The following is an 11,295-nucleotide window of genomic DNA, read 5'->3' on the forward strand; positions in this document are numbered from 1 at the left end:
CGAGAACATTCCATTGCTACTGTGCTGGATAACTCTGTCCTGTTGAGTCAATGTCCCCTTGTTTCACCCTGGTCGATAACCTATATATCCATTTATCAAGAAATAATGCAGCCTTATAGAGGTATATGGGATGTTTACTTATACCAGTCTGGGTTGGATTGAAGAATGCCTTCACCAGATCGATACACACGCATTAGTATGCGAAGTATCGTTTAATGGTCACATATTTATTGAAGACAAGTGCACGTATTTAGGATCTCTTAAATACACCCAGCAGTTTGTATCAATCGACATTTTCTGATATACAGTGTGTATTATTACCCATGAAAGTGTTTTGCTGATTTATTAGCGGTTTTGGAGAGTAAATTTCTCCTGAGCCAATTTTGTAATAAAAATAATTGCTCAAAAGTGTTTTTCAAGACGGAAAATATTATATACAGAAAGCAATTTTTTTTATTCTGCCCTATAGACAATTCTATATTAAGACTTTTTAAGTATGGGTAGGTGGGGGTATCTCATCACAGAGTTGTGTCTGATCTGTCCCATTCCACCTCCAAAATGTTGTAATAAAGGATGTATCTGTCATTTGCACACACACACACACACACACACACACAGAGGCAACATCTCTTTTGAATTTAATACTCGAGTCTTTTGCTTGGGGCAGAGTAATCAACGAAAATAATGTAAATGTCAGCGTTGAGAATTGTACAGCTATCATCCAGGACGCAGTACAGAAATGTGTATCACACAAGCATGTTATTATTCAAAAACACGATCCACCTTGGGTGCATAATGAAATTAGGAAACTTAGAAGGCAGAGAAAACGATTGTATAACTAAGCGAAACGTACACAAAATCCCAAGCATTGATTTCTATATAGGCAAAAGAGAAACATTGTTATTAACGAGTATAGGAAGTGTAAATGTATTTTTTTAAGGACTCTGATGAAAGAATAGGGTATTCACATGGAAAACCAAAATGCTGATGGAAACTAAATAGAGAAATTCAAGGAAAGTCGAAAACGAAATCATGTGAATATTTGATCGTGAATGATGAGGTTACAAGTGAAGACAAAGAAAAGGCAAAATGTTTCAATGATTTCTTTTGTTAGCAGTCACCTATACAAACCGAAAATCTACCCCAAATTCACAAGTTAGCTCCACGAGATTGAACATATCCCCCACCTGAAAAGATTAAAATAACCGAGGATGATGTTTATACTGTCTTAGTAGGTATAAATCCATCCAAAGCACGAGGCCCTGACTTACTGCACCTTACATTGCAGCACAAAGATGCAGTCAATTAAATATCACTTTGCCGCTTATTCAATATCTCCTTGCAAACTTCAATGGAAACTAGCAAACATAGTTATGCCTATGCATAAGAAAGTTTCTAAAACCGTTGTGCCCAACTATCGTCCTATATCTTTATTATGTACTTTATCTAAAGTTTCTGAGATATTCAACACAATATAATTTCACATAATGAATCAGGTTTTTCACCGGCTGATCCGACAACACATCAGTTGACAGACATTAACAATACAATTTTTTCTACGAAAGACCAAGGAAATGAGATTAGGACAGTTTTCTTCAATATTAGCAAGCCTTTCGACAGAGTCTGGCACAAATGCTTGCTCTCAAAATTAAAAAGTATTGGTATTCATCGAAATCTGTTCTTATGGTTTGAAAGTTAGTGTCAAGAAAACAACGAGTTATTATAAATTCTAAATCCTCAGATGTTCGATGCATTAATGCCGGAGTCCTCCAGGGGTCTATTTTGGTGGCCACTATTATTTGTAATTTTTATCAATGATATTGTTGCCAGTAGCTTCTCGTGGGTCGGTGGTTCTTTCCAGGTTCTTCCTCCACCATTAATACTGGCCGCCATGTATAAGCCTATCGTGTGCTGAAAAATGGCGTTAAACCCTACAACAACAACAACAACAACAATAATATTATGGAAAATACAGACTCATCAGTCAGACTATTTGCTGACGATACAGCATTATATATAAGTTATTAACCAGATCACAGTTTGTGAAATCTTAAACACTGATATTCAAAAGATACATGAAAGGTCCAGACATTGGTTAGTTACATCGAGTCCAAACAAGACAGAATCATTGCTAATTAGTTGCTTTTAATCCAGACAAGACAGGATCTATGCTAAAGGGGGCACTCACCAATAATATGTACTTTAGAGAGAGTGACTTATGTAAGGTGAAGTAGTTTGCATTTAAAACATGCACAATGGAGAGAATGTTGGCATACCTATATGCTACAGTAATGTAATGTGGATGATATTTCTTTGGATATTGTACCTTTGGAAATTTTACATGATTTAAGCACACTGCTAACAAAAATGACTGCTCCCTTGTGTTAAAAAATCAGCCTGAATTAGTCTAAAGTACACTATACGTAGCAGCTATTAAAATAGGGAAAATGAATTTTGCCAGAATAGACAATACCAGCTTCTGGATGTGCAATGAATGAATTACCAAATATGTAAAATGTAAAAAAAGTTATCGGCTCTTTTTTATACAATTTACCTCTGAAGTTCAGGAAGTGAAAATGACCAAGTAGAGCTAGCACTTTTCTGAAAGGTTCACATCTGAAGTAAGGCCAAGCTGTATACTCTATAACCCATAGTACACCCATCAATCATACATCAAAATAAAGGGAATTAAAGGTTCTTTTAATTATACCTAAGATACACAAGGTCTTTTTTAAATAACCAGTGAGGAAAGCCGGGGAAATTCTTTTTCTTTAAAATCTTAACCTATGCAAAATGCGAAACTGTATAGCGCCACCAAAAACACGAAAACGGAACCAGAACCATCATCCTATAGTATGCATGGCGGAAACAAGCCTACAAGAGGTTTTCTCGGTACAAACATCTGGGCATTATATTAACCAGTGATGTTACTTGGCAAGCACACATAACACAATTCTCTGAGATCAAATCCTATATACACCCCCTTTCGCTCTTAAATTGAAAACAGCACACAAATATTTCGAGCCGTGCAAAATTATATTAGGAATGACTAAGAGATTTAATTTATTTAACTGACTGAACTCACAACCATTCGAACTGCATTTAATTAGTTTTTATTCAACGCTACGCTTTGTACAGAGTTGGATGCATATTTTCTGTAAAACCATTGGTACCAGCATCAAGATGTTATAATTTCTTTCCTGTTGGGGAAACTTTGCTAATAAGCTCAGGCTTTCTACTGAATATCCCAAATCATATGTTTGTAATTGCATTTGACAAAGTTTCTAAAATAAATATGGTTTAAAATAAACAATTTCTTTACTTCATTCAACTTCATCGAATAATAAAGTTCAACCATATCATCTAAATTCAAAACGAAATCTACTCCCAGTAATCAAAATATGGCAACTGACCTACTAATATCAATTTTGAGACATATTTTTCATTAAAAAAGTGTGTATTTCCAATCCAAATAGATTTTGATATAAAAACATTGTAGTGCAAAGTTGCAGCCGAGACAATTTTTTTCTTCTTCTTCAGACAGACACATGTTTCTTTCAATCTAGGAATCACCCATTTTGAGCTTTCTTTCCTTTTCACAAAGGTTGTTTTCATAATCGAACTTTAATACTAGTTTTTCTTATCTCCATTCCTTTTCCTTTCACATCTGAATTGTCTATCCTCTGGATGAAAATTTAAATTTCCTTCTGTATAGTACCTTACAATTTTACATTAAGATCAGCTATGATTATTCTTCAATATAAGTATCCTCCACTATGTTCATCTTTAAAAAGTTTAAGATCAAATATATTGGTCATCGATCTCAACAAATCGATCGTTTAATTTTGCTTTTCAAGACACTTTTTCCTTAGCCTTTTGGAGACTAGAAAATAATAAAGTGTACAGAATCTATGAGAGAAATTAGAGGAGTGATATGGAAAAGAACAAGTGAAAATCAAACTTCAATCTCTGATTTTAAAAGATCATATCTTCTATTGTGTGTGCTTGTGGGTGTGTGCATATGTGCATGTATGTGTGTGATTCGGATGTTTAATGCAGCTTTTACAATCTAGCACTGGGGAATCATACCACAGAAATGAAGTATCATGTACCAGCCAGTCACATTATCCAGACACCAGGTCAACCAGTCCTAACACTAACCTCTCAATGCTGATTGCCAAGTGAGGCAGCCGGAAGTACCATTTTTATAAGTCTTTGGTATGACTTGGCCGGGCTTTGGACCAGTGACCTCATGCATTGGAAGCAGATGCTCTAACCACTTAGGCTACCAGAGTGAAGATAACCAAACAATAAATTGTGTCTCCAAAGACAAATTCTAAACAAGTGAAATCTAGGTAGATTTCACTGAGATGAATATTCTAAATTATACTGGCTCAGTGCCAATCAAAGATAAAACTAGTTTTATATAACTATCCAAAGCGAAATAATAAAATCAGATTCATGTTTATGATATAACCAAGCAAATAATAAACATCACTTTTCTTAATTGCTTTCTGTTATATGACTGTTGGAAACACAGGCCACACAAAAACCAACCTTTTCATTAAATAATTACTTGGATACTCTAATGATGATAAACTTATCATAAATGCTCTGAGTGATAACAACAAAGTACAAAGTAATAACAGATTTATTCAACACAACAGAAAATTGTCATGACAGTGCATACAAACAAACCTTGCGTGTTCTCTGACAAAGTGTTTTACCTTTTGGCTTAGTCGATGAATTCACAATTTCAATGTCATCAATTGCTGGGGTTTTTCGCACAATTCTTCTATGTCAAGGGCATCCAGGAAAGAAACCTACATCTTTTTTCTTTTTGGCCCTTTTCACCCTCTTTTTCTTGCATGGAAGATGTATATTCTGTACACCATGATGTACTGTTGTTCAAGTCTGAAAGAGAAAAAAAGTATTTGAGTATCAAATTATTAATAAAGTGGTAAGATGACTATAAAAACCAATAATAAACCATGCAACTGATCAAATACTCAAAACTCTGGAAGAACCTAGCATTCCATCTGCAATAATTAAACAAAATTGAATCGAACACAAGTGATGCCATGATGTCACTGAAGTCAAGGGCATATGGTTTGAGACTTCCATATGTTCTTTTCTTCATTAAATACATTCTGTGGTTTCTTCCAATAAATGTTTGCACCACAATAAAAAGAATAATACACTTGTGATCAATATCAATAAAATGTATTAAACTTATCACATAATTTATATCTTTTGTACAGCAAGTCTAGGAAATGGTATCAATTATTAATCTTGTTTCATTTGATATGAGATCTACTATAAAATCACTTGCTTGAAAACCCATACAGGACAGCAGTAATTTAATGATGAACTTGGACTGTTCTCCAAAAAATATACTTAAAGAAATAAAAGAGTAAAAATAAAGGTAAGTACGATTTATCTCTTCTTTCTTGGTGCCTGGCATCAAAATATCAGTAGAAAGAAAGCAGATATCATCAAGGATATCATCTTGATTCTCTGAATCGGAGCTCTGGTTCAAACTATCTGGACATATGAGCTCATATTGTTCATCCAGTTCATCAAGTGTAACTAGGAGCTCAAAGTCAAGGGCATATCTGTTGCTATAAAGAAATAAAGATACTTCATGAGAAACATGAGAAAAAAATTAAAATTAAAATTACATTCTAAGCTTAATGAAAGAGTGACAAGGATGAATAGATATTTTACTATTTAAGGCATCTTTACACTTTTGCACACATATCTCACTCCACTCACCATATGAAATTTTCATTACAGGGTTTTAGAAGCAACAGCTCCACAATTTAATATATAACAAAATTAACTTTTAATAACAGAGGAAATTATATTTCCATTTTGAAACCTAGGATATTAACTAATTTTAATAGACAAATAATCATTTTTCACCTGTGATATTTTCTTCTATCAAAGTGATACTTTAGAACTTTTTGCCTAATGACCATTTATGCTTTTGTTTGCTAGTATATAGTTCAGTGAATTAGGACAAGTGATTTTCCAGCTTGTCAGTGATACAAAAAAAAAATGTATATTGTTTTTAAAAAACGTACAAACAAATGAGGGAAGCGAGAGTGAAAGGAGTAGAAAAAAGATCATATGTAAGAACAGACTAACGAATAAATAAATAAATAAATGAATACACATAAAACCGACAAATATGTGTAAGAAATACATGAATATGCATAAATATAAGATATTATCTTCCCCTACATGAATAGTAAACACTTCATGGGGATAACAGGCCAAATTTTAAATTTCATCTCAGGTTATTAAACATGGTATTTCTGAGGAGGTCAAAGCATCAGAAATAACAAATTAGCAAATAAAGTATACTCCTTTTCACTGTTTTTGCTCATAGCAAGTGCAAACAACTTATTTTATTGCCTGCAAAAAAGAACGATTCTCCAAAACGTGAGCATTTTTTGTACAGCGTTGATATTGAAAACAAATCCAGTAATGGGAAGTTTTTTGTGGGTTAATTAATGAAGCAGTCAATTGAGAATATAACCAGACTGTTCTTGAGGCATAATTTACAAATGTATGTGGTATATAAAAGGAAATTTTGGGGAAATGTGCCTCAGCCAATCCAGAATTTGCAGCTTTTATTACTCAGAATTTACAATTATGAGTGTATGTCCAGTCCAAAAGTCATATTATGTGTAAAGCTTGTTTCTATTAATGTTTAATTCATGTGAAAGTGAAAAACAAAAGGGATTGGTAACACCTGCCTCCTTACTTTTCAAAAGAAATCTATAAAGACATTCTAACAAGACAATCCAGGTATGTATTCCATTTAAATGCCTACCTGTATTAGAATTTGTTTAGACTAATTCATCTAAAAATAGTTTTTATGACTGAAAGTTTACATAAAATTTTTATTTTTCTCTAATATTTCTTTTAAAAAGTTAAATACAGTACTGTATATACTTTTTATTTTTATTTATTTATTCATTTTGCATTTGCTTTATTGCATAGTTGGATTGTGCTGGCAGTTTTTGTCATAACAATAATAAGTTATTTTTGGAACTGTTTAAAATAACAATAAAATCACAAATGAAGATGTTTATGCAGGGGTATGGATGCTACAACAGTCTGAGCTGTGAGTACCTAAAAAATCTTCAAAAGGTTTCTTTTAAATTATTATAGGGTGGGTAGTCTTATTCTTCAAGCAGAAAACAATCACATCTCATCTGTGAAGATACAAGTATAAATTTGTATTAATTGTTTTTACTACATTAGTTTCATATCCAATGGTATCAAGTAGGTTTTATACTATTTTGTAGCAGTAATAATAAAAACAAACTTCTGGTTACAGGTAGCAGTATCAACGGTTGCGGTAGCAACAATATTTATAACCATTGGGTATACAGTTGCTAATGAAGGAGTCTGACATCTTGTCAGTAAAGTACCTTACAATAAATCACCTTAATGTACTATAAATATAAGTACATTTATTATACTGATAAGGTGATTTTGTATTTTCACAGAATTTCCTTGTAGTTTATTGATAAAACGTCAGACACTGGTAGATAACCTCTACCAGCTGCTCAAGGGAGAGAACTGACACATTTCTGGTTAAAAATGAGATGTAGGATATGTTTTAATACAACCCTATTCCCACGAAACGAAGATAAGTACCATAATATTCTTGGCACATTATATATTTAGATACATAAATAAAAAAATCTCCTGTGTGAAACCCTCCATGATCCACATGTTTTGTGGATTTTTCATGAAAATATTCTGTGCCGTATCAAATTCTTACCAATAACATATAGTTTAAAAGAAAAGCCAAATGGTTCCCATTGCACAGGTTATCACGGAAAATGTTCCCGATATTTTTGAAATTGTCCAATCAAAGTTAGAAGAATGGGAGCCCCGTAAAGTTACGCTGGCAGCCCATGACCCCATTCCAGCAGATGCTGGTGAAGAGTTGGAGGTGTCACCCTGTTTTTCGTTTCTAAAGGTCATGGTTTGTGTTTTATGTATCCCCCCAACTGTGGATTTCATGTGTGATTTTGTTTTATTTGTATTTATTTATTTTATTTTTTTAAAATATTTTTTTTTCTTCATCAGGGTTGTTCTTTGTTTCGTTTCGCCATATTTCTAGAGTTGGCCCTGCATGTAGGTTCTGAGTTGTACTCCATTCCCACTAGGTACATAGGTCAGTTTCCATTCACAGGTCAATACTTGCAAACACTAGTGCTTGTGATTGTTTCCTTGCCTTGAACCCGACGTCACATGCATATAAGACTGAGGATCGTACTCGTTTTTCTATGTGAAAGTTCAGGGTGAAAGTTTCTGCTGTCATCACCATTTCGTTATTAATTTGGAGTGACTTACCATAGTCATAAAGTCAGGTGTGGTACTGTTTGTGTGTGTTGTGTTGTAACTGCAATTTTTTAAAATTATAGCCTGGCACTATCTACATCACATCTTAAGAGCTTTGGGTTAACTATCTAATTTTCAGTAGTGGCATGGTAGACTTGGTAAATAGTCCCTGGGGACTAGTACTATCTGTAATTGGATAGTTGTGTGATTGCTTTTCAGGCTTGGGTGTAATTAGTCATTGGTAGTTGTTGTTCCCAAGGTTTCTAGCATCATAGGTCATAGGTTAGTACTGAGATTTTAATGGGGTAGTTTGGATATAGGTGCGCCGTATAATGTCGTTTAGGGGGTTATTCATATTTGGTTGTAAAAAAATTTTGTGTGTGTGTGTGCATGCACGCAGTTTACTTTGCTGCTGTGCATACTTACCTGCTTTTTGTTTGGTTCATATAGATAGAAATGGTGTGTGTGTATGTTAGGTTATTGTATTGTTGTTGTTTTCAGTGGGATTTATGACGTACAGACAGGACCTGCATGGACTCTATTATGATAGTCTCTTCCCTTGACTTTATCCAGCAGGCCATATCTGTTCAGATAGCTTTGCATATTCTGGTGGGTCATTGTTTATTTTGTGTTCTGTGGGTGGGGGTATCAGTTACATATGTTTCAGTTATGTTCCTATAGCTATATTCGTTAGTCGGGATGAAATAGTTGTTTTTATATTACGGCCAGGTTTACCGTATATATATATATATATATATATATATATATATATATATATATATATATATATATATATAGGTGGAGGGATTGGATCTGCTTAAATTAGCATAGTCACAGACAGGGGGGTCGGGTTCTTTGGGATAAACTCCTTGATAGGGTTTTTGCCCATCGCCTGGTCTGTTTAGTGCTTCTGTGTTACTTAAGTTCATAGGTGGCTGATAATTAATTGTGGTGGTGATATTTTTTTATAATGGTAGACAGTCCTGATCTCTTTAATAGACAGTCCTGCTCTCTTTAATAGAGATAATGCCTGCCGCCAATTCTGCTGACTGTTTTCATAGGCTGTTGGTGGGGTTTAGTGAAATGTGATGATGGTATTTTTGTGGTACCCTCTCTGTACAAAAATAGTAATACGGTAACATTCGGCCCGTCTGAAATGGCCTCTAGTTAGTTGTTATCGCTACACTTCATCGTTTGGTACAGAAAACGTGACATTTAAACGAGTAGCGAAGCCACGAGTTAAAATATATCATTTTTTTTTTTACTAACACAAGATGAAATATATCTGGAATTTGAACAGGAAAAATATAATTTTACTATACAGCAAATTTGCGACAGAATAGAAGTTCATAACTTTTGTCACAAGAATATATACTCACTCTTCAGCTCATCACCTCACCCCACTTTCGTAAATTCATCTCGCTTTCATCGGTTGATCATATAAATATCAGTTAACCAAGAGAACTGTAGGATTGGGTTGACTAAGTCTGTCGCAGTAAACTATGACTTATCATTCTGTAAACTATTTGATCATATTTGACAACACTGCAAATCCTATTCAGCAATGCACACAGCGTGTTAATTGTCGTTGTCAATGAAGGGGAAATAGCTTGCAATACGACCGGCGTTGAGTCAAATTTCTTCTATGCAAATTAATTTCCATGTCTGAAAACTAATGTTGTTTTTATTTATTTGTTTACCTCAAAAGGTGTTCTTTTTAATTGCTGCTCGTATAGCTTATGTAGGAACACATAATCAAGCTTCGTGTGGCACGATGGAGAATCTTTAATTTTTATACGTAAAAATTAAAAAATTAATTTTCACATATGAATAAATAGGTATGAAATAAAACACGTTTCGCCAATAAGATTCTACATTTCGTTCTCAAACATGTAATAAACAAGAGTAAAAACATATATATTAACAAATAAATGTAAGATTATAAAATCAAAATAATAACTTACCAGTTAGTATTCGCAATGTGATCTTTCATTTCGCATGTGGCCATTTATCTCCGGTTAAATCAGAAAGTGAAGAAAACATTTAGACAAGAAATATCAAGAATGAGAAGGTTCGCCTTTAAATACTGTTTAAGTTTCTTCATTTGAGGAAGCGATGAAACAATTACCTTCTTTATACCTTGCATTCGAGTGCACAGAACAGTAAGCTTTCAATAGATCAGACACTAATCTCCCCTAATTACAGCTCACTTTCAATAGTGCGAAGACATAACGAGCGTGGACATTAACAGAAATGAGCTTACTATAGTAATAATACACTACCAAGCTGCAATCTATAACGTTTTACTTACTGATGCTACTTCTATAAAAAAAAATTGTTATCTATCTATCTATCTATCTATCTATCTATCTATCTATCTATCTATCTATCTATCTATCTATCTTACATCGAGAATGTAATTTTACATTTCTTCAACTTCGTCAAATAATGAAGTTTAACCATATCATCTAAATTCAAAGAGAAATGTATTTCCAGTTATCTAAATATGACGATTTACCCGTTAATATAAATTCTGGGATATATATTTTCATCAGAAATTTTTGTATTTCTCATTCAAATAGATTTTGATTTAAAAACATTGTAGTGCAAACATGATGCTCAGCCAAATTCGTCTAATATCCGCATTTTCGATTTCATGTACAAAGGAGAGGTGTCTAAAAATAAAAGCGATATTTGCGTGCTGCACTCATTGTTAACTTCGTTTTATTCTAGAAAATGCCTGTAATACTTTTGTTCTTTTGTAGTTCTATTGCAAGAAGTTCATTTCCTCTAATAAATAAGTAGAGTGCTAAAGGATCTCCCTGGCGTCAACCTCTCTCTCTCAAAATTGAAAATAATTGGATAAATGTCCAATATTAGTAACACAATTTTTTCAACTAAACATTAATGAGACGATAGTGTCCCTTA

General features: G+C 33.5%; 1 long non-coding RNA gene across 1 annotated transcript; it reads right to left on the reverse strand.

Moving 5' to 3' along the window:
* Nucleotides 1-4,637: 4,637 nt before the first annotated feature.
* LOC149805944 (uncharacterized) lies at nucleotides 4,638-9,971 on the reverse strand. Its single transcript, XR_016419829.1, has 3 exons — nucleotides 9,747-9,971; nucleotides 5,434-5,621; nucleotides 4,638-4,914 (listed from the first exon to the last, which is right to left on the reverse strand). It is a non-coding gene; the product is annotated as an uncharacterized LOC149805944 (long non-coding RNA).
* Between the last annotated feature and the right edge of the window lie 1,324 nt (nucleotides 9,972-11,295).

Source organism: Sinohyriopsis cumingii, chromosome 2 (genome assembly GCF_028554795.1).
Source record: "Sinohyriopsis cumingii isolate HCF-2022 chromosome 2, ASM2855479v2, whole genome shotgun sequence".
Classification (NCBI taxonomy): Eukaryota; Metazoa; Mollusca; class Bivalvia; order Unionida; family Unionidae; genus Sinohyriopsis; species Sinohyriopsis cumingii.